We start from the raw sequence: 25,657 nt of genomic DNA, 5'->3' as shown, positions 1-25,657 counted from the left end.
ATCATATGAGGCCCTTATCTCCTCGTTCAAATTAAATTCTATAAATATCACAAATTGAAAAATCTAATTAAAAATTCTTTCTCCTATGGAGTTTTGGATATAGAATATGGAACAAAATAATGAATAAGAGGCCTCAATTTTATATAACAAACCTTCCATAATATAATGTATATTATAAAATAAAGAGTAACTAAGTCATAACTTCATATCAAGAACAACTTAAACATTATTTGGAAGGAGGAAAGAGTTTGATAAAGTAATTTTTTTTTTTTTGCTAAAGTATTTGTATTAGAAGCAACAACAAAGAGATTATTGCAAAGCCTACTTTCAAAACAAGTGTCTAGGAATGGCATTTTTTCATAAACTTAAGTTTGTTTAAAGTATCTTTTGTTTGTATGGAAGACAAAGTCATATTAAAGTAAAAATAAAGTGAGACTTTTCAACATTTCTGTGAAGATTTAACATAACTTCAACATTATGAATGACAATAAGGAAACAACATTCAGTGCAATTCAGTACAATTTTTGTGAATAAAGTGCTAAGCTAGATCCTAAAAGTGCTGTTGTTAATGTATTTCTTTTTAGATAAGAAATATCAACTATCAGTATCAATATAGTACTATTTCTAGTGTGGTTTCTGTAGGATCTTCAGTGGATTAAACAGGGTGCTTCAAATATACAGTTTATAATAGATAATATATATATTTGCTGAAAACAAACTTACAGAAACAACTTCACAGAAAAATTTGAGTTTGTCTTATAGAGTGAAAGAACACATTTCATCCTGGTGGGGAGTAGACTGTCCTCCAGTTCTGGGAGGAATCTAAAGCATTCTGTCACATTTTACCTACAATAAATGAGCACCTAGATGATATCTGAGGCTCAATTCCATTTCTCTTCTTATTTAGTATAGAACACCAGCTAGTGGTATAGTGTTATATATATTCAAGATGGGTCTTCAAATCTCAATTATCTCAGCAGAAGTTTGTCTCCAACGTGTAAATTCTGTTAAGTATTAACTATACTAATTAACCCTTTGTCTACTTAACACCCAAGCAAATAACTATTTAGTCATAACCATCTACTATCTCGTAAAGAAATACAAAATGTATTTAGTCTAATTGTAAAACACTACATAGTATTTAATGATTTTAACCTTGCTCAAAATTGTAAGGACAGAGCCTCTTCTGAGACTCAGTCTCTTAAATGTTATGTCTCATACCTTAAAAGAAAGCATATTAGTAAAATTTTATGGAAAGCATGACAAAAGTCAGTATATGGAGGTTAGAGAGATGGTTCAGCAGATAGGAACTCATAAGACTGCAGGTATAAGTCCAGTTCTAAGAGCCACGTTGTCATCTTTTTCCTGCATTCCCAAACTGGCAGTGTTCTCCTGCAAATCTTGGCACTTCACAGATATACATACTAACAACACACATACATACATACATATATACATCATAAACATATACATATTCATATATGAATATGCATACACATATACATATAAAAACTCACAGAATGATTGATTTTGGCTTAAGGTTCTAGAAGGATGAGCCCATGAAATAGCATGGAAGGCCTGGCATACTGATGGATGAGTAAAAAGCTCATAGTCATATTTTGTTTATATGCAAGAAGTAGAGAAGGAGAGAGAGAGAGAGAGAGAGAGAGAGAGAGAGAGAGAGAGAGAGAGAGAGAGAGAGAGAGAGAGAGAGAATTGGAAGTAAGGAGCATCTATATACCCTCAAGGCTAACCTTCAGTGATGTTTTTTTTTTTCTTTAGCAAAGCTTATTTTCTGAAGTTTCCATACCCTCCCCAAACAATGCCAGCAGTTATGGGCCAAATGTTCAAACACTTGGACCAATGATGTAGGTACAGTTTTCATGTAAACCACAAGATACTACCCCTCTCTCCCATAGGCCTATTGCTATGTCACAATGTTATTGTGTGACAAAACTTTTCCTGGGGAGACGAAATATATATGCTTATTCACCCCGGATATGGAACCTACAACAAAGTAAAGTACAGATATCACCAAAGTCCAGCTTAGTGAACTAATGAGTTGTATTGGGGTTATTTACAGAAATATGGGTAAGCAGAAATGACACAAAGAAAGCTTCATGACCAAAGCCTATCCCAATAAGAGTAACAGACCACAAACCCTGAAAACCCAGGGCACATTGCATAGCATTTAGGCAACACAACAGATAAGCTGGTTTCTGGATTCTGATTCTTACTTTTTTTTTTTTTATTTTCAAACATTTTATATTGAGAAAAACCCACACTGTGGATGCAAGGTATAATAGTTGCATGAAATGAATACATTATTTATTACAAATAACCTCTAGTGTGTTTCATACCTACTTACAAAATTTGACAAATTGAACATTAGGAATAGCAACTATAATACCATTTTTAAAAGCTTAAAATATAATAAAATAAAATCATATTTTGACTTAAATTTGAATTTGTACAAAGGAGGTGGTTTCATATATTTAGGGTAAGAGGATTCTGATTCTTGCAGGTAGCCTGTCTGGTGTAAAAGTCTTCTATGTAGCCTTGCTTGTCTGAGAACGACTCTTACTAGCACCTTACTATTTACTGTTTTTATTATTATTATTATTATTATTATTTACTGTCAGAAGCCACAAAAGGACAAGCTAATAATTAGCAAGTGATCTTCCTGAGATGGTATGCTTCAGATAATTGTACCACAGATCTGCTCTTACAAGTAAGGCCCTAAAATAATTCATTTAGGAGAGATTCCTACTATTATTATACTTTTTCTGTTATGATTAAACATATATAACAATCACTAAGTATTGTCCCACCCTCTTTGAACAGATTTCTGCAGATCTATGCAGATTTACTCTCTTGTAATGATGCTATATAGACAAATAGATGACTTCTTAAGTCTTAATGATGATCCTATAAGAATTCCTAAAATTGTATCAGTGATTATTAAGCTCTTTTATAATAGGACTTCTATTATATCTTTTTTCTTTTTCTCTTTTTTTTTTTTTTTTTTTTTTTTTTGGTTTTTCGAGACAGGGTTTCTCTGTGTAGCCCTGGCTGTCCTGGAACTCACTTTGTAGACCAGGCTGGCCTCGAACTCAGAAATCCGCCTGCCTCTGCCTCCCGAGTGCTGGGATTAAAGGCGTGCGCCACCACGCCCGGCTTATATCTTTTTCTCATAGTCAAAACTGTGTTGAGAGCTCCATTAGTCTCCCATGTGTCACCAGTTAATTGTTTCTTAGTATCCAGACTTTCTCCTCCTCAGATCACATTCCAAGAGGTTGTAAAACAGTTAACCAACAGTCATAAAAAGGGAACTAGTGATTTAGTATAGGTGCTAGGATAGAAGATAAAACATTGCCTGGGTATATCTATATAAAACCTCACAAAAAAAACTTAGCTATGAATTTTAACTTTCTGTAAACCTGAGGAGCTGTGAGAGGTGATAGATGATTAGTCAAATAATTACACCTAGTGGATATGCATGTAAACATTCTGTTGTAAATTTCTCATCCAATTTATTATTTGATTGTAGGTGAGAACTTATAATGAACTTTTTAACATGTGATCATGTACTTCGGAAGATGTTCAAGTGCTGAGGACAAAGAGAAGAGTCAAAACTGAGCTGAGAAGAACTGAGCTGAGAGGAAACTAAGCTGAGGAGATGTTTTTAGACAGAACACTTTTTAGACAGAACTTAACTCAAGAATAACTTAGAAGTATAGGCATAGCATTGGGAGAAAAGGCATTAAGACTAAGAGCATTACTGTGAAGTCAGAGCAGAGAGGAGAGCAAGATTAGAAGGAGAAAACAGAGTCAAATAACTTAGAAACAATAGGTAACATAAAACACAAAGAGAGCAATGTGCAGAATGCAGAGGGATGGAGGAAAAGAAAGAAGAAGCTGCAGGGGGCAGAAGGAACATGTTGTCTTCTCCTTCCTATACGATTGAACAGGTCCTTTCTTAAAAGGACAAAGACTTTTTTTTCTTACAAACTTGGGGTTAATTTATTTAGCATTAAAAGTGTAGAAGATTTTTCTTTCTCTATGCAATAAAGACTGGAGGTCATTTTTTATCCAGAATGAGTGAGTTCTTTCAGTACTGGTGCTTGATCTTTTCCTTCATATGAATATATAAGTGTGTGTGTGTTTGTGTGTGTGTGTGTGTATACATATTTTATTGTGAGAATACATGTAAGTCAGACCCAACTTATCTAAATGAAAATGTATAAATGAGTGTGTGTGAATCTTTATATCAATTTATGTGAGTTTATGCATATTTGCCTATGTAAAAGTTTTTCCTTCTAAAAGTATTGTGCTCTTTTTCTGGTTCAATAGAAGTTTATTGCTCCAACCCCACCCCACCCTCCACAGCCTGACAAACACAAGGCATCTGGACAAAAGGGAAAAGGCTCTATCAATTAATCCTATACTTTATCTCCTGTTGTTTTAAGAAGAGGAGCTAAGTGCAAGAAACTGCAGTTTCTGGTCTCAGAGTATCACAGAAGGCAGGTCAGCTACAGTAGCAAGGTAACTTAGATAAGTAAACTTTTTATTATTATACAGCAACCCTAAATATCTTGTAATACAAAGTCTTACCCTAAGCCAACTTTCCATCTCTGCTGCCTCAGGAAGAACCAACAGGAAAGAAGACCTCCACTGGGGCTGGCCCCCAGCACTTTACATAATTGAAATACTGACCATAGTGTCCCTTAGCGCCACTCCTTGCAACACCCTTTCCCATCTCCCCTCTGTTCTAAATCCACTCCTCCTCTTCCACTCAAAAAGAGAACAACTCTTCCAGGGATGTCAATTGAACATGACATAACAAGTTACATCAAAACAAGGCCTACATCCTCATATCAAGGTTGGATAAAGCAACCCAATAGGAAGTAAATTATCCCAAACACAGACAAAAGAGTCAAAGATGTCTACCTAGCCTTCTGTGTAGATATGTATGAATGGAAGTCAACATGACCTCTAGAGGAAGCACAGACTAAGGACATGCAAACATCCATGAGCTATGGATCATCCATGGTCCACAGATATCAAGATCTATTTAGGTGTTAGCACAGACAACTGAAATTCCCCTGCCCCCCCCCACCATGATTACATTGGCCACACATATCAACACAGACCCAGGCAAAAAACATACCAAGGACACTATCATGCTTGTCACAGAGGTGGCTTGTGATGACACCTGAGGCCATGTTGATGTCCCATCATCCTTTCTTCAACTGAGGTCCATATTAGAGTCCTTGGTCCTCTTGTAGCTGGAGGCCCTGTAGATGTTTTTGGACCATGTTATGACTGAAGGCAATATGGATTGCTATCATCTATGCTACCAACTGAAGACATGTTGTGGTCAGAGGGGCAAGCTGCCACCAGAAGCCATGTTGATGTATATGGCCTGGCCTGCTTCCTGAGGCCAAGGGTGGTGGTGATGTCCATGTCCCATGGTACCACCAAAGACTATGGGCATGTCCATTTTCTGTGGTACCACCTGAAGACTTGTTGATGTCCATGGACAGTGATGTCACCAGAACCTATGTGGAAGTCTATGATCCATGATGCCACTGACTATGACGGGCAAAAAAGCTTCTTCTGCAATGATATCAGTGACTGTGGACTCACAGTTGAGAAATATGGAAGGCTTCTGTGTCGACCTCTCTTCCACATTGTAACCCCCAAAAGAAAAATCTAGACAGATACCTATTAAAATGGACTCTTAAAAATAGAATAAGAATGCTAACATGTAGCTCTTTACAGTGCATGGATTTCTCTTGGAGGCAGGGCTGGGAGTAGGAAAGAACTCAGTTTTCTATAAGGGGCTAGACACTGGAAGTTAGAGCATGTTCCACTAAGTATATAAACAAAGCAAATTTAACTTGGAATTATTTTTCTTTTCTCTTCATTTTTTCTTCTTCTTAGGTATTGGGGAGATCATATGCTTTGAAGTAGATATGGGAGGACTCAGAAGTTAATGTGATTGGGTTATATTAAGGTAAATTTCCAGATAATCAATAAAATATTTTATTTAAAAGAGTCAGAGTTACCTCCTCTACATACTTCCTCTGTTTTGTGTGCCACAAAACACCAACCATAACATATATGCAGATAACCTAGATCAGACCTATACAGGATCCATAATTGTTGATTCAGTCTCTGTGAGCCTCCCAGTTTAGTCACTTTAGTGGTCTGTGTTCTCCTGGTGTTCTCTTTAAGCCCCAGCTCCTAAACTCCCCTTCCAAGTTCCATGGATTTTGCCTAATAATTGTCTGTTGGATGATGCTTCTCTGACAAAAATTGGGCTAGGCACCAATCTCTGAGTATGTGACAGTATCATCAGAAATCTTTTCATTGTATATTTTAGTTTTATTTATGGCAGTTATTGGTTTTATCAACATTCAGGTTTTCTTTCATAGTTCCATCAATTTTTCTGCAAGCTTCATCATATTATTTCATAGCTGAAGAATACTCCATCTTGTAGATGTACCACATTTTCTTTATCTGTATTTGTCAGGCTCTGGCAGAGCCTCTCAGGGACATCCATATTAGGCTTCTGTCAGCATGCACTTCTTGGCATCCACTATAGTGTCTAAATTTGGTGGCTGTATATGTGAAGGATCCTTGAGTGGGGCAGACTCTGGATGGCCTTTCCTTTAGTCTCTGCTACACACTGTCTACATATTTCTTCCTGTGAGTATTTTTTGTTCACTCTTCTAAAAAGCACTGAAGCATCCACATTTTAGTCTTTCTTATTCTTAGGCTTTATATAATATGTCAATTGAATACTGGGTATTCTGAAATTTTGAGCTAATATCCACTTATTTGTGAGCACATACCATGTTTGTTCCTTTGTGACTGAGTCTCTGTATGATATTCTCAAGTTCCATCCATTTGCCTGAGAGTTTCATGAAGTCATTGTTTTTAATTGCTGAAAAGTAATCCACTGTATAAATGTACCATATTTTCTGCATTCATTTTTTGTTGAGGGATATCTGGGTTGTTTCAAGATTTTGGATATTACAAATATGGCTGCTATCAACATAGTAGAGCATATTTTCTTATTACATGTTGGAACATCTTCTGGTTATATAACCAGGAGTGGTATAGTGGGTCCTCAGGTAGTACTATGTCCAATTTTCTGAGGAACTGACAGGCTGATTTCCAGAGTGGTTGTACCATCTTGCAATCCCACTAGCAATGGAGGAATGTTCCCTTTTCACACCTGGAAAATCTAGATGAAATGAAAAATTTTCTAGACTGATAATAGGTACCAAGGTTAAATCAGAAAGAGATAAACCATCTTAACAGTCCTGAAAACACAAAGGAAATAGAATCAGTTATCAAAGTCTCCCAACCAAAAAGAAAAAAAAAATCCAAGAACAAGATGGATTTAGTAAAGAATTCTATCAGACATTCAAAGAAGATCTAATACCAATACTCTTCAAAATATTCCACAAAATAGAAACAAGAGGAATACTAACATATTCGTTCTTTGAAGCCACAATTACATAAATTCCAAAGCCTCACAAAGACCCAACAAAGAAAAAGAACTTAAGACCAATTTCCCTTATTAATATCAATGCAAAGATAAACAGAATTTTTCCAACTGAATCCAAGAATAATTAAAATGATTATTTACCATAATCAGTAAGGCTTCATTCCCAGGGATGGTTCAATATATAGAAATCCAGCATTGTAAGCCACTACATAAACAAATTCAAAGAAAAAAATGATCATTTCATTAGGTTCTGAAAAAGAATTTTACAAAATTCAACATCAGGCATTCAAGGCCCATATCTAAATATAGTAATAGCAGTATACAGAAAACCAGTAGTCAGCATCAAACTAAATGGAGAGAAAGTTGAAGCAATCCCACTAAAATCAGGGACTAGAAATGGCTGCCCTCTCTCTTCCTATCTATTCAATATAGTACTTGAAATTATCGCTAGAGCAATTAGACAACAAAAGGAGGAGAAAGGGATATAAATTTTAGAGGGAGAAATCAAAATATCACTACATGCAGATGATAGGATAGTATACATAAGTGACCCCAAAAATTCAACCAGAGAAATCCTACAGCTGATACACAACTTCAGCAAAGTAGTGCAGACATAAAATTAACTGAAAAAAGTCAGTAGCCTTACTTTACCCCAGGGATAAACAGTCTGAGAAAGAAATTAGGAAAATAACACCGATTACAATAGTCTCAAATAATATATAATATACCTTGGTGTGACTCTAACTAAGGAAGTAAAAGATCTGTATGATAAAACTTCAAGTCTCTGAAGAAAGAAATCAAAGAAGATCTCAGAAGATTGGAAGATCTCCGATGCTCATGGATTGGCAGGATTAATATAGTAAAAGTAGCTATCTTGCCAAAAGCAATCTACAGATTCAATGCAATCCCAATCAAAATTCCAACTCAATTCTTCACCAAGTTAGAAAGGGCAAATTCATCTGAAATAACAAAAATCCTAGCATAGCAAAGACTATTCTCAAAAATAAAAGAACCTCTGGGGGACTCACGATGCCTGAACTCAAGCTGTACTATAGAGCAATTGTGATAAAAACTTCATGGTACTGGTACAGCCACAGACAGGTAGATCGATGGAAGAGAATTGAAGACCAAGAAATGAATCCACACACCTATGGCCACCTGGTCTTTGACAAAGTAGCTAAAACCATCCAGTAGAAAAAAGATAGCATTTTCAACAATGGTGCTGTTTCAACTGGTGGTCACCATGTAGAAGAATGCAAATTAATCCATTCTTATCTCCCTGTATACAGCTCAAGTCCAAGTGGATCAACGACCTCCATGGGAAAAAAAAAATAGCTAAGCTGAATCTAATAGAAGAGTAATTGGGGGAAAAGTCTTGAACACAGGCACAGGGGAAACGTTCCTGAACAGAACACCAATGGATTTATGCTCTAAGGTCAAGAATCGACAAATGGAACTTCATAAATACCTCTCCTGGGCATACATCCAGATGATATCCCAACCGGTTAGAAGGACACATGCACCACTATGTTCATAGAAGCCTTATTTATAATAGCCAGACGCTAGAAAGAACCCAGATGACCCTCAACAGAGGAATGGATACAGAAAATGTGGTACATTTACACAATGGAGTACTACTCAGCTATTAAAAAGAATGAATTTATGAAATTCCTAGGCAAATGGATGGACCTGGAGGGCATCAGCCTGAGTGAGGTAACACAATCACAAAGGAACTCACACAATATGTACTCACTGATAAGTGGATATTAGCCCAAAACTTAGGATACCCAAGATAGAAGATACAATTTGCTAAACGCATGGAAATCAAGAAGAATGAAGACCAAAGTGTGGACACTGTGCCCCTTCTTAGAATTGGGAACAAAACACCCATGGAAGGAGTTACAGAGACAAAGTTTGGAGCTGTCACGAAAGTATGGACCACCTAGAGACTGCCATATCCAGGGATCCACCCCATAATCAGCTTCCAAAGGCTGACACCATTGCATACACTAGCAAGATTTTGCTGAAAGGACCCAGATATAGCTGTCTCAAGTGAGACTATGCTGGGGCCTAGCAAACACAGAAGTGGATGCTCCCAGTCAGCTATTGGATGGATCACAGGGCTTCCAATTGAGGAGCTAGAGAAAGTACACCAGGAGCTAAAGGGATCTGCAACCCTGTAGGTGGAACAACATTATGAACTAACCAGTACCCCGGAGCTCTTGACATTTTACAATGCTATCCCAAAAGTCCCCCATAGCGCCCCCCACTTCCCTACCCACCCATTCCCATTCTTTTGGCCCTGGCATTCCCCTATATTGGGGCATATAAAGTTTGCAAGTCCAATGGGCCTCTCTTTCCATTGATGGCTGACTAGGTCATCTTTCGATACATATGCAGCTAGAGACAAGAGCTCCGGGGTTCTGGTTAGTACATCATGTTGTTCCAACAATAGGGTTGCAGATCCCTTTAGCTCCTTGGGTACTTTCTCTAGCTTCTCCATTGGGAGCCCTGTGATACATCCAATAGCTGACTGTGAACATCCACTCCTGTGTTTGCTAGGCCCCGGCATCGTCTCACAAGAGGCAGCTATAATTCTCTTTCTTTGTTGAATCTTTTTGTTTCTTGCATAACAGGCTGACTGGGAACATAAAAATGTGTTTGGAAATGTTCCATCTGTTTCTGTTTTATAGAATAATTTGAGGAGTATTGATATTAGTTCTTTGAAAATCTGGTAGAATTCTGCACTGAATCTAGATATTATATTCTTTGCTTTTGGTTTTGGTTTGTTTGTTGGTTTGTTTGGTAGGCTCTTAAAGACTGCTTTCTAATTCCTTAGGGATTATAGGTTTATTTAAGCTGTTTATTGGGCCTTGTTTAACATTGGTGGTAACATCCATAGAGAAATTTTTCCAATTCTTTTGTATTTTCCAATTTGGTGGAGTACTGCTTTTTTTTACCTACATTTGTTTATTTGTTTGTTGATTGATTGATTGCTTTTGCTTTACATCTCACTCACTGCCCCTTCCAGTCATCCCTTCCACAATCCTAGTCCCTATTTGCCCACCTCTTCCCCTATGAGTTTGTGGGGCCCCTCCTCAGACATCAAGTCTGTAAATTTAAGTTCATCCTCTCCCACTGAGGCTAGACAAGGCATTCCAGGCAGAATAACATATCCCACATATAGGTAACAGCTTTTGAGATAGCACCTGCTCTAGTTGTTGAGGACTCACATGAAGACCAAGATGCAGATCTGCCACATACATGTGGAGAGACCTAGGTCCAGTTTATGTATATTCTTTGGCTGGTGTTTCAGTCTCTGATAGTCCCTAAGCTATAGGTTATGTGACTTTGTTGGTCTTCCTATGGAGATTCTATCTCCCTCTGTGCCTGAAATCCTTCATCCTCTTCTTCCATAAGAGTCCCTAAACTCCAACCACTATTAAGCTATGTGTGTCTACATATCTCTGACTTAGCTGCTAGGTGGAGACTCTTTTGTGGGGGCTGTGAGGGGCTGTAACTTAGGCAAGAGCCAGAGTTCCAGGAGCATAAGGGAACACCTACCATGTCATGAAGGTGAATTATCACCATTCCTGAGGTTCAAATCTCAGCTCAACTGGAGACCAGTCTGTCTGTGCATAGCCCAATGCCCCACACAAAACTACTAACACATAGGTCTTATGGTCTTAAATTTAATATGAAATTAGATAGATAGATAGATAGATAGATAGATAGATAGATAGATAGATAGATAATGCATATATTTAAAAAATTGAATGTTACACAGCTTGATATGTTACTTTAAAATATAATAGGTAGGTGAATGGTTATTTTTATTCCAATTATGAATCTAATGATGGAACAAACAAAGGGTGATTTTAATTACTTTAAATTTCTAAAGTTTAGCACTATCTGATACAAAGTAAGCAATCAATCACAAGCAATCTTTCTTTAGGTGATAATAAATCACAAATATATACATACATATGCTATGTATAACATAATTGAAATACTTATTTGAAAATATAGTAACTCAGACTAGGTAATTTTCATACCTTGCTTTAGTTTTCCTTTACAAATTAAATTTGTTAATTAATAATTGTAACAACTTCACAATAATTGGATTTTGGGTAGATAAGAGAAATGTTAAAATTCTCATGAGTGATATTAAAGAGAGACTGATTGGATAGTTACTTTCTTCCAGTATTAAACAAATTGTGTTCTTAAATTTCTAATTTTTTGTTACTATGTTCAACTTTCAGCCTAAAAAATTCTCATGAGAAGGCTTATCAAAATATACAAAAGTGCAATATTTCTAAATATGTAAAAATTTCCTTTGGGAGTACCCACAGAATGTACCTTTTGAAGCTGCATTATGCAGTAAAGTCCCCATGTACCTAATCTAATTGTATCAATTTCCAAAGGCATAAGCCATTGCTGCTGTTTCCATTATTCTTACTGGGAAGGATGTTTTGTTTGTAAGTTATATGAACATTAAATTATTTTTGTATGAATATATTTAGGGGAACCATTATAACTAGCCATACATTATATTCATATTTGTTTTCTTTTATGTTCTGGGTAAGCCATGCACCAATATGCTAAATCCCCAAACCTGATAATTGTTTAAATTTAGTAAAATCCCATGATTTTTATTTTATTAAAATAATGAATTGGAGTTATCATTATATCCACATATTAAAGTGTCTCTCAACTCTTACTAGAGACACCTCTGTTTGTAATGGATGGTGATCAGTACAAAGACCCAAAACTGGCCAATCTATGAAAATAAGGGGCTGCAGAATATTCCACCATAAATGGAAATATATACATAAATATGACATAGATATCATTCTCCTGGAAAGCTTCAGGGATCATTATATAAAAATGGGTAGCAGTCAGAGATGATGGACCATTACAAAGAATCTGTGTTCTGAACAAAACCCAGCAATAACATATATGAACTCATAGTGATTGTGACAGCATGAAAAAGAGCCATATAAGCCCAAGCCAGAACAAATTCCAGAGTGGAAAGGGAAATTGTGTACACAATGGAACTCTACCTGAGAAATTATTACGAATTATAATTTATTGTAAGAGGTAGTGTTAAAGTTCTCTAAGAGTGCAAACTAGTTAAACTGAACATGGTCCTATTGAATGGCTCATATCTAAGACTATTTAGGCAGCATAGGTTGCCTATGACAGTGTAAAACTAACAAGTTATAATGGGTGGTTATGGAAATGTGGTAAACCTGGGAAGAGTTGAGATAAGGGCAGTCAATTTGTTTAAACCACACATAAAAATCACAAACAACTATATAACTTAAAAATAACAGTTATTAATAATAGTGTCTAATTTGGGGGAAGTGAAGATAGTGCCTGGAAAATGTCAGTGTAACCAGGGAACTTTAGTGAAATATAAGCATGATCTGTTCTACCAGCATTTTAAGTTTGTGGTAGATATTTATGGGAAAAATATTTATAACCATACCTAGTTGTTACATTATTTTTATATCTGTGCCTATGATTTTGATCAAATGGTATTATTAGCATTACCTGTGCCTAGTAAATGTACATCAAACATTATTGATTGAGATTTAGGTATATTTCAAAGTGAACATTATCAAAGAGAAACTTTTTTCCTTTACAAATATGTTTTTACACAAAAGGCATGTCCTATTAATGTTTAACATAAAACTTATATTATCAACTATACTTTTAATCCATCTTTTTCAGAAATAGAGATGCTGGTTTCAAAGATTTCTCCATTTTGTGTAGCTATGCATTAAAAGTCAGGAAGAAAAGCTAATGCCATATATATGAATATATCTGACCAAGGATAATATTTTCTTCTCAATTTAGATTTCTGAGCAAGAGGATGGAAATGAAATATGCTTACAAGATTTGGTCTTTTGAGATGTGGCTAAAAGTCATAGGAAGTTCACAGGTTATCTATGACAAGTATGTGTAGCTGTTAATCAAAGGATCTCACTTGCTATCATACCTCCTCAGACAGTGAATCAAAAGAGTATAAACTACAAAACCTACAGATAAGGGACTGTTTGAGGATTATAAATAATTCATTCCCAATCCTTATGGTATTAAAATGACAATATAATATTATTGATCTATGGCTATGTCATGCTCTTTTTCTGGTCATGTTAGATTCTCAGTTTCTACTTAGTATTCTTTTCTCCCTTAGATATTTCAAAAGGAAGAGTATAAAAAGTTAGTATTTTATCAAATTATTTCTTTATAAAAATGACCATGTGGGATCAACTAACAGACATTTTTGAAGACAAAGGGATTAATTGTAAAACAAAATATCATAATTAGACTGAATTATAAACCATATGGGAGCTGGTATTGCAAAATAGAATTTTCATGTTAGCAAAATTTAATTGAGCCCTAAATGATGAAAAATTTTCAATATTTTTCTTCCTCTTCTATTAGTCATTACATTTGATTTTTATGACAAAAATTATAGCATAAAGGAAATCAATATTACAAATTTATAAAAGTAATGCTTTCAATGTCAAATTAACAGCAAACATCTCCATAATAATAATATGTATCATTAAATGATGTTAAATGATGGAAGTACTTTATGACTTCTCATCAAGAAGTAGTACCATGGGTCACACTCAAGGACACTCACTGTTCATCAGACAGGAAATAATTCTAACATGAGTGATTGAATGAGTTAGAGAAATAATGGGTCAGCTAAACTTACTCCAAATTTTTTGGTATGGCTATTTAAAAAGTGGTGAATATTCAGAACTACAGGGTATCAACGAGAACAATTAATGGGGTTATTATATAATGGCTGTAGACTTAACATATATTTAAGATTGACATATACCATGAAAATACACAGAACTAAGAAACTAAAAATTATTATTGAGTCCCACTACATTTCATACAGTGAGAAAAGGTACTTGATGCAAAACCCAAGAACCTGAGTTCAATCCCTGGGATCCACAAAAATGAAATAGAAACCTGACTCGTGATGCTGCCAAGCCCAAAGACCTGAGTTCTATCCCTGAAGTCCAAACATTGCAAATAGAAAAATGTTCCCTGAAGCTGCCCTCTGAACTCCACATAGGTGAAATGACACAAATGACATAATCACAAACATACAATATATAAATAAAAGCTTTTTAAATTGGAATGATTAAAAGAGACCTTTCTGTTTAGTATTTTAGAAGGCTCACAACAAAGTTACACTACTGATTTATGTTATTTCTGTTGCTGTAACCCAAGAGTTGGGGATATTTGGTTTATTATATATATATATATATATATATATATATATATATATATACATATATGAGATGAGATGCAACAATCACTTTACAATAATTTAGTCTTATAATAATTACATTAATCCCTCCAAGAGAAAAGAACTCCAATCACTAAATTACTTAGAGTTTTTACTTCAACATGTATCTACAACAGTAATTAAATCATAATAAGAGACTGGTAGAGAGAAACCATAGTGAAAGTAGAAATACTTTCAAGAAATATATCATTAAAATATTGTGAAAGGTATTTCAGGAATGCATAAAAAGAAGAAAGAATTTCTTATTACTATCAAAGTTATCCAAGGAAGCCTTATACTCAGAAAGTAATACAATTGAGACAACTTTGAAAGGTGAATGTTAAAATGGACTGGAATGATGGGTAAGAAAAATAACACTGCAACCATATGGTCCTTTTCTATACCAATTTCAGCTTCTAAATAATGACACAGAGACTTATATTTACTTACTAGCTTATAGCCTTATGCTAGGCCTGTTTTCCATAAGAACATAACTCAATTATTCCATTTATACTAATTTAAGTTCTGCTAGTTGGCTGTTCGTTACCTCTGCTCACTGTCATACTCCTGACTTCCACTGCAACTTTCTTGTTTCCCAAGTTTCTCTCTCATCCAGATGTCCCATCTTAATTATTCTATAGGCTATAGTCATTTTTATTCTAACAAATTAGAAGTTGACTTAGGCAGGAAAATATAGATAGAGACACTTCTCACAGGGTACAAAAATATCACCCAAACTTTAAACAGAGGCCTAATGAATAACAAAGGTAACATTATGGTTAAGTATATTTTTGTTTGAAGAAGATATAATCTGGTGGGACTAGATTGCTACAAATAAGAATATATTGTTCTTGGCTACAAACGAATTTGTAAAATAGTTTTATTTTAGATAATGTAGAGAAAACCAAGATTTTAAGCAAATAACATTATGTGATAACTCATTTAACAGAATAGAAAATAAATTTAATAGAAAATTATGTTTTAAACTTTAATGTTATATTATTATTATTATTATTATTATTATTATTATTATTATTTAAAATCCAGGAAGATGATGCAGTCTGGATACAGCGTACTTAATGTCTCTGCTGTTCACAGAATCCACACCCCTCCCCTCCTCAATCTTGTGCTGGCCACAGTGCACAAGAAAATGTGACTCTCACAGTCAGTGAGATGGGCTCACAGATCTTCACAGCTCTTCTTAAAAAGGGTACTGACAACCTAATGAGATGGCAGGGCAGGTGGTGAGGCTGTTCACAGTTTTAGTCTTTGGCAGAGCCCAACGAAGGCCAAATTTACCTAGGATGCCCAATGGCTGTAGGGATTTCCACAGGATCAAGGAAGCAAACCCAAATGAACATGTTGGATTAAAAAAAAAAAATAGAAACCCTTGAAAGAAAGAGCTTTGTCCTGAAAAAGGAGAGGGAAGTTTGAGGGGTGGGCTGGAGGGAGGGTCCATCTAATGAGCTCTGCAGCAGTGGCAGGACTGGCTTAGGGATTTAGCCAAGGATGCCGGGACACTCAGTAGCAGTGGCTCTCTTCTCAGACATAAGCTCCAACATGGGCAGTAGGAAATCTGTGGAGCCGGCAGCCTCCTGAGGCCACTCATATTTCTCCACCAGAACCTCCAGAAGACTGCAAGGCTTCAACTTGGTGATGTGTTTCAAGTCACTTTTTTGGTGAAAAATTCTTTGGAGTATTTTCCTGCCACAATGAGCTTAGGAGGCACCTTCCCTAGAAGTTCTATGATCAGGGCGATGTGGTCTTCATCTCATGTGTAAATCCTCCCCTGAATGAGGCTCAAACAAATAGTCCCCTGTGCCTAAAAGGCCTTGCATGCTGTGCTCCAGATATCAGCAGGGGTGTTGTAGCCAGATCCTATTAGGACTTTCAAAGACCAATACTGCCTTGTTTGGATATCTTCAGTGAAATGCTTGTGCACCTAGCAGGCACTCCCAAAGTCAGCAATCTTCACTTTGAGCTTCTCTGTATTTTTTGGCTCAAGGGGATTAATAAGAAAATGTCCAGCAGAGATTTTCCTTTGCTGTCCAGTGCTCCATTGTGCTCCTGCTCATCCCCAGAAGGTGTACTTCCCTGAATGCTCTCCTGGAGGTGGGTGATGTCCTGTCCAGTGAGTGACGGCTCTACAGAGGACTGGCACCCCATGGTCTCAGACACCTCAGAGGCTGTGGGTGTGCAAGTCCTTGTCCTGAGACAGACTGCTGTCTCCATTTGAAGAGTTTAGGAAACTAGTTTCCTGCTTCAAAATGTGTACATCACAGTCATTAGCATTATGTAGATCCTCTTTAAGACTCAGTGTCTCATTATTAATGTTCTCAGGGTAATTAAAGACTCCAGTCACTCCATTACAATTAATCTCTGGCGCACCACCCTCTCCACCATGCTCCTTGAGTGTCTGGTCCTGGCCAATGGAATTTGCCTCTTCAATTTTCTCTTGGGTCATTTTATTGGGTGGGTTCTCTGTCAAGGGTCATTCAACAGGACTCTGATTCTTCTTGCTTGTTAGATCTTTTTTTGCCCAGGGCCAGGCTCTTTCTCCCTGTCCTCAATTTCCTGCATTCACTTCTCCAGTAATTCTGCCTGGTGCTATATTTGTAAAGATAGATAACAGATATCAAAATTCATTGAGGTAGGAGCATTTATTCCAAATTATCCATAGCTTGCAATGTTTACATTTTAAAAATATTCATGTTCTCTTCTCAGAAGCAACAGTTTTAATAGTAAACTCAAAGGTGGAATAATGTTATCTTATGGAACTAATCCTTGGGTGACTTGGAATAAAATCCTTGAACATTTACGTTATGATGGGAGTTTTTGGAGAGGAAACAAGAAAAGGGGATAACATTAGAAATGTAAATAAAGAAAATATCTAATAAAAAGTTTTAAAAATGAATAAGTTGAGGCTGGAGAATTGGCTCAGTGCTTAACAGCTCATGCTGTTCTTGTAGACCCACATTTTGGTCCTTGATTACAAGATAAGGGCATGGAAATTAATGATCAGAATCTTAAAAGCATAATTATTTTTCTGTATATAAAGTAAGCCTGAAACAAATTGGGAAAAAGTAGAGTTTAGTCCTGCACTGCATAAACATATTTTACTTAACTATCAACTACATGTGTTACAGGGATACCATAATATTGCATTGTGTAATGACAGTACAGTCATATTAGTTCATATAAAGACACTATATTGTTTACATAATGACAAAATCAACATCACTTGAAGTTGTATCTCTTAGAACATAACCCTCTAATTGAGTAATATAAGATTGGAAACATGTCATAACAAAAACACTCACAAAAACATACACCAACTCTATTTAAGCCAGTACTAAAAAAATATGAATGTGTAACCTATAAAGCAACTCTAGGCATTTGAACCTATGCCATGAAAAATATAGGTGGAAAACTTTAGCTGATAAGCTTCAAATATTGCATAGATGATAACAAGCACAAAAGATTTCTTTGATTGGTGGTTTAGTACCAGAGAATTCTTGGAGTACTGGTCAGTTCATATTGTTTTTCATGTCTCTAGCTGCATATATAGCAGAGGATAGCCTAGTTGGTCATCAATGTGAGAGAGGCCCTTGGTCCTGTAAAGATTCTATGCCCCAGTATAGAGGAATGCCAGGGCCAGGAAGTGGGAGTGGGTGAGTTGTGGAGCTTTGGGGAGGGAGGTGCTAAGGGATTTTCTGAGGGGAAACTAGGAAAGGGGATAACATTTGAAATGTAAATAAAGAATACATATATAAACAAGCACAAAAGATCCTTCTAGAGGGCAGTGATAGGTGCCACCATAAAAAGTAGAGAAAAGATAATACTCTAAGAAAACACATCTGTAGGTCATGGCTTTCAGCACTATGATATGCTATGACATTTTTACAGTCCTTGTTTTATAAGGTTTGAACCCGGGTAAGAATTAATTGTCACTTGTATTAAGTCTTTCCTCCTTTTAAACAAAAGATTACATTTAATAACTCTATTTATATTCTATCATTTAATATCAAATAAGCAGAAGTCAAATAGTGTGCTTGAAATAACAAGTGTATGAATCTCAGGGAGATAATGACCAATAATGTGTGAGGCTTAGATTTTGACACTTAGTGATTATGGTACATTGATAAATAATTCCATTTTGATGAGTATTTGGATTATTCCTCAACTTTATACATGAATAATTTATAATATGATTGCAAAAGCTTTTCCATTTATTATGGCAGATGACTATTCCTAAACTACAAATTTGAGCCTTTAAAAATATTTTAAACATACAAAGTGCTTTTATTCATTTAAAATGTGTAAGTTATAAGGAAAATTTGTGAAAGTTTGCAACAGCCATAATTTCTCATAAGTCTCACAATGAAATAGTCGTATCCTTAATCATTTACACCTCTACATTGCAAATGCTATCCCAAAGTTCTACTATACCCACTCCTGCCCTGCTGCCCTACCCACACACTCCTACTTCTTAGACCTGGAGTTCCCCTGTACCGGGGCATATAAAGTTTGCAAGACCAAGGGGCCTCTCTTCCTAATGATGGCCGACTAAGCCATCTTCTGCTACATATGCAGCTAGAGACATGATCTCTGTAGGTACTGGTTAATTCATATTGTTGTTCCACCTATAGGGTTGCAGACCTATTCAGCTCCCTGGGTACTCTCTAGCTCCTCCATTGGGGCCCTGTGTTCCATCCAATAGATGACTGTGAGTATCACTTCATTCCTCCTTAGAATATGGAATAAAATATCTATGGAAGGAGTTGCAGAGACAAAGTGTGGAGCTAAGACAAAAGGATGGACCATCCAGAAACTGCCCCATCCAGGGGTCCATCCCATAATCAGCCACAAAATGCAGACACTATTACATATGCCAGCAAGATTATGCTGAAGGGACCTTGATATTGCTGTCTCCTGTGAGGCTTTGCCAGTGCCTGGCAAAGACAGAAGTGGATGCTTACAGTCATCTTTAGGATGGAACACAGGTTCCCCAATATAGGCCTAGAAAACTTTTTATGCCCCAGTACAAGGGACATTCAGGGCCAAGAAGTGGGAGTGAGTGGTTAGGGGAGCAGGACAATGGGTAGGTATAGGGGACTTTTGGAATAGCATTTGAAATGTAAATTAAGAAAATATCTAATAAAAAAGGAAGGAAGGAAGGAAGGAAGGAAGGAAGGAAGGAAGGAAGAAAGAAAGAAAGAAAGAAAGAAAGAAAGAAAGAAAGAAAGAAAGAAAGAAAGAATTAAAGAAAGAAAGGTAGAAAGAGAAAGAAAGAAAATATCCTGAGTGAGGTAGCCCAGACCCAAAAGCACCATCTGATAAATGAATATTAGCCCAAAAGTCCAGAATAACCATGATACAACTCACAGGACATATGAAGCTTAACATGAAAGAAGGTCAAAGTGTTAACTCTTCAAACCTACGTAGAAGTGGGAACAAAATAATCAAGGGAAACAGAGAGAAGAAGAGGGGAGGGAATGGGCAAAATGGGGGGGGGGGTCTGTACCAGTTATAGAAAGAGACAGGAGAGAAGTCCAGAAGAGAATTAATAGAAATAAATAGCAGTGATGGGTGGGGAAAGGATGGGGAAACCACTTTAAATTCCCAAAGCCAGGGATGTGAATAGCTCCCCAGAGGCAATGAGGATGATATTAGCTGAAATATCCAACAGCTGGGAGATAGAACGTGAAGAGATCACCACTAGTAGATAGACATTGGCCCCCAGTGGAGGGGTGGGGCCACACATACATGACAAAATTTTAAATTTTATTTATTTATTTATTTATTTATTCATTCATTCATTCATTTATTTATACTCCAAATTTTATTCTCCTCCTCTGTCCACCTTCTGACTGTTCCACATCCCATATCTGCTTCCCATCCCTTGTCTCCACATGGATGTCCTCACCCCCACACCACCTGACCTCTAAACTCCATGGGGCCTCCAGTCTCTTGAGGATTAGGTGCATCATCTCCGAATGAACACAGACCTGGCATTCCTCTGCTGTATGTGTGTTGGGGGCCTCATATCAGCAGGTAAATACCACCTGGTTGGTGACCAGTGTTTGAGATTTCTTTGTAGTTCTAGATTAATTGAGGCTGCTGGTCCTCCTACAGGGTCACCCTTCTCCTCAGCTTCTTTCAGATTTTCACTAATTCAATAACAGGGTTCAGCTGCTTCTGTCCATTGGTCAGGTGCAAATATTGGCATCTGACTATTTTAACCCAGAATTGCCCCTGTCTAAAGGAAATGCAAGGACAAATAAAAAATGGAGCATAGACTGTAGGAATGGCCATCTAGAGACTTCCCCACTTTGGGATCCATCCCATGTGCAGACACCAAACCCCTCCATTATTGCTGAGGCCAAGATTGCTTGCAGACAGGAACTTGGTATGCTGTTTTCCAAGAGGTTCTGCTAGCACCTAAAAGAGATGCAGATACTCACAGTCAACCATTGGACTGAGGGGTTTGTGGAGGGGAGACCTGGAAGAAGGGCAAAGTTTGAAATGTAAATAAATAATTAAAAATATCAGTCAAATAAAATATGTATTCTATATAGTGAGAATCTATCTTGAACTCCCAAATTAAAAAAAAGTATATAGAAATTATTTTGTGTACAAATTTATATATTTTATTTATTTATTTATTTTTTTATTTTTTATTTTTTTATTTTTCCAATTTATTTTTTTTAATTAGGTATTTTCTTCATTTACATTTCAAATGCTATCCCCAAAGTCCCCCAGACCCCCCTCCCACTCCCCTACCCACCCACTCCCACTTCTTGGTCCTGGCATTCCCCTGGTTCTTTTTTTTTTTTTTAATATTTTTATTACATATTTTCCTCAATTACGTTTCCAATGCTATCCCAAAAGTCCCCCATAGCGCCCCCCCACTTCCCTATCCACCCATTCCCATTCTTTTGGCCCTGGCATTCCCCTATATTGGGGCATATAAAGTTTGCAAGTCCAATGGGCCTCTCTTTCCATTGATGGCTGACTAGGCCATCTTTCAATACATATGCAGCTAGAGACAAGAGCTCCGGGGTTCTAGTTAGTACATCATGTTGTTCCAACAATAGGGTTGCAGATCCCTTTAGCTCCTTGGGTACTTACTCTAGCTTCTCCATTGGGAGCCCTGTGATACATCCAATAGCTGACTGTGAACATCCACTCCTGTGTTTGCTAGGCCCCAGCATCGTCTCACAAGAGACAGCTATACAAATTTATATATTTTAAAATCATTATTCTCATCCAAATTTGATTCAATATCTTAACTACCTTGACTGTACATGAATAATTCTCATTGATTTGCCTGAATCATGAATTTCTCAATCTAATTATTTTGTTTAATACAAGACTAATTGACTTATTTAGAGAGCTAAGATAACATTTCAGAAATTATTGAATTAATATAATTTCAATAATCATTTGCTATGATTTTGTTTTTGCCTTACATTTACATATATTTTAATTGAGTTGTATTATTTTATGTTAACCCCCTTTTCTGGTAAAGCAACTTTGAGGGAATATTCATATCTTTGAAATTCCTTTGCAGTAGTTGATTTATTATTTATTAATAGGTACAGTTATTTACTTTTGATGTACTTAGTCAATCATCCCAAGATTACCCTCATACTCTATGATTTATTTTAGTACTGAAGAAGTTTCCACAATTATAGTTTATTAAAGCAAGGAACAAGATTACAATATAATCAGCAAAAGAAAATGTTTAATAGTTACAGTCCATGAGAAATTATATATAGTGTACCTCTTCTAGTGGAGTGACATTGCATTGGCATTCAGGTTTTTTGTTTTTGTTTTTGTTTTTTTGTTTTTTTTTGGTGACAGTCTCCCATATATGAATAGTGTATGTATGACTGATGTGTTAATTAAGTCTTGTATCCCCAGAGCTCATGTCTCTATTTGCATATGTATCAGAAGATGGCCTAGTCAGCCATCATTGGAAAGAGAGGCCCATTAGTCTTGCAAACTTTATATGCCTCAGTACAGGGAAACACCAGGACTAAGAAGTGGGTGTGGGTGGGTACGGGAGTGGGGGGGTTATGGGGGAATTTTGGGATAGCATTGGAAATGTAAATGAGGAAAATACCTAATTAAAAAAAAAGACTCCAAACTATTATGATCACTCAGGGAACTCCAAACTATTATGATCATACACTGGTTCTGCAGAAATCACAGTTAGCATAAGCAAACTGATCCAACTGGCAGAGGCAGAATTTCCTAAGAAACTCAATTACAGTTCCTATAAGTCAGCCAAGGACAAGATCTGAAACGGGACTTCCATGGTACTGTGCAGAATGTGTGATAATCAGAAATTTAATGCTTCAGATGATTTGAAGGAAGCTATTTTCCAAAGAAACAGAAACAAACAAAGCAAATACACTAGTTCTTCAAGGAAAATGTAACTGTTAGTTATATTATAAGGAATATGCGAGCTTCTGCTCCAATCCAATTGCGCGCGGGACCTGAGAATGCATTAGTTAGGGAAGCAGAAACCGGCCTGAGTAGGGCCACAGGCCTCATCCAGCTGGATCAGCGCCGGGGTAGCTGGAGCGCAGGGTTGCCTGACACCCGCCAGCTACCCACGACCCCGGCCGCAGGATTTTGGGACTGCTGGTGAGTGGAACACAGCTTCTGCTCCAGTCCAATCACGCGGGACCTGAGACTGCTCTGGTTGGGGAGAGAGAAATCCGGCATACATAGGGCCACAAGCCTCTCCCGGTCAGAAAAGCACCAGGGCAGCTGGGGCACAGGGTCGGCTGACACTCGCCAGCTACCCACAACACCCGCCACAGGATCTTAAGACTTCTGGTGAGTGGAGCACAGCTTCTGCTCCAATCCAATTGCGCACGGGACCTGAGACTGCATTAGTTAGGGAAGCAGAAACTGGCCTGAGTAGGGCCACAGGCCTCATCCGGCAGGATCAGCGCCAGGGTAGCTGGAGCGCAGGGTTGCCTGACACCCGCCAGCTACCCACGACCCCCGCCGCAGGATTTAGAGACTGCTGGTGAGTGGAACACAGCTTCTGCTCCAATCTTTAAACAGTGACAACGATAACAACTTACCCCAGAGATTACCAGATGGCTAAAGGTAAACGTAATAATCTTACTAACAGAAACCAAGACCACTCACCATCATCAGAACCCAGCACCCCCACTTCGCCCAGTCCAGGGCACCCCAACACACCGGAAAAGCTAGACAAGGATAGCTAGACAAGGATCTAAAAGCATATCTCCTGATGATGGTAGAGGACTTCAAGAAGGACTTTAATAACACACTTAAAGAAATACAGGAGAACACTGCTAAACAGGCAGAAGACACTAAAGAGGAAGCACAAAAATCCCTTAAAGAATTGCAGGAGAACACTGCTAAAGAGTTACAAATCCTTAAAGAAAAACAGGATAACATAATCAAACAGGTAGAAGTCCTTACAGAAAAACAGGAAAACACATCCAAACAGATGATGGAAATGAACAAAACCATACTAGACCTAAAAAGGGAAGTAGACACAATAAAGAAAACCCAAAATGAGGCAACACTGGAGATAGAAACCCTAGGAAAGAAAACTGGAACCATAGATACGAGCATCAGCAACAGAATACAAGAGATGGAAGAGAGAATCTCAGATGCAGAAGATTCCATAGAGAACATCAGCACAACAATCAAGGAAAATGTAAAATGCAAAAAGATCCTAACTCAAAACATCCAAGAAATACAGGACACAATGAGAAGACCAAACCTACGGATAATAGGAGTGGATGAGAATGAAGATTTTCAACTCAAAGGACCAGCAAACATCTTCAACAAAATTATAGAAGAAAACTTCCCAAATCTAAAGAAAGAGATGCCCATGAACATACAAGAAGCCTACAAAACTCCAAATAGACTGGACCAGAAAAGAAATACCTCCCGACACATAATAATCAGAACAACAAATGCTCTAAATAAAGATAGAATACTAAAAGCAGTAAGAGAAAAAGGCCAAGTAACATATAAAGGCAAGCCTATCAGAATTACACCAGATTTTTCACCAGAGACTATGAAAGCCAGAAGATCCTGGACGGATGTAATACAGACACTAAAAGAACACAAATTCCAGCCCAGGCTACTATACCCAGCCAAACTCTCAATTAACATAGATGGAGAAACCAAAGTATTCCACGACAAAACCAAATTCACACATTATCTCTCCACGAATCCAGCCCTTCAAAGGATAATAACAGAAAAAAAACAATACAAGGACAGGAACCACGCCCTAGAAACAACAAGAAGGTAATCCCTCAACAAACCTAAAAGAAGACAGCCACAAGAACAAAATGCCAACTTTAACAACAAAAATAACAGGAAACAACAATTACTTTTTCTTAATATCTCTTAATATCAATGGACTCAACTCCCCGATAAAAAGACATAGACTAACAAACTGACTACACAAACAAGACCCAACATTTTACTGCTTACAGGAAACTCATCTCAGAGAAAAGGATAGACACTACCTCAGAATGAAAGGCTGGAAAACAATTTTCCAAGCAAATGGCATGAAGAAACAAGCTGGAGTAGCCATTCTAATATCTGATAAGATTGACTTCCAACCCAAAGTCATTAAAAAAGACACGGAGGGACACTTCATACACATCAAAGGTAAAATCCTCCAAGAGGAACTATCAATCCTGAATATCTATGCTCCAAATACAAAGGCAGCCACATTCATTAAAGAAACTTTAGTAAATCTCAAAACACACATTGCACCTCATACAATAATAGTGGGAGACTTC

At 37.0% G+C, this 25,657-nt stretch overlaps 1 pseudogene; it reads right to left on the bottom strand.

The window, feature by feature from the left end:
* Positions 1-16,334: 16,334 nt before the first annotated feature.
* LOC110286271 (SRSF protein kinase 1 pseudogene) overlaps positions 16,335-25,657 on the bottom strand; it is a 50,999-nt pseudogene continuing 41,676 nt past the window's right edge.

Source organism: Mus caroli, unplaced genomic scaffold (genome assembly GCF_978045245.1).
Source record: "Mus caroli unplaced genomic scaffold, Mus_caroli_1 scaffold_5, whole genome shotgun sequence".
Lineage (NCBI taxonomy): Eukaryota > Metazoa > Chordata > Mammalia > Rodentia > Muridae > Mus > Mus caroli.
Note: the sequence above shows the minus strand (reverse complement) of the source record. Positions and strands in the feature narration are given on the sequence as shown.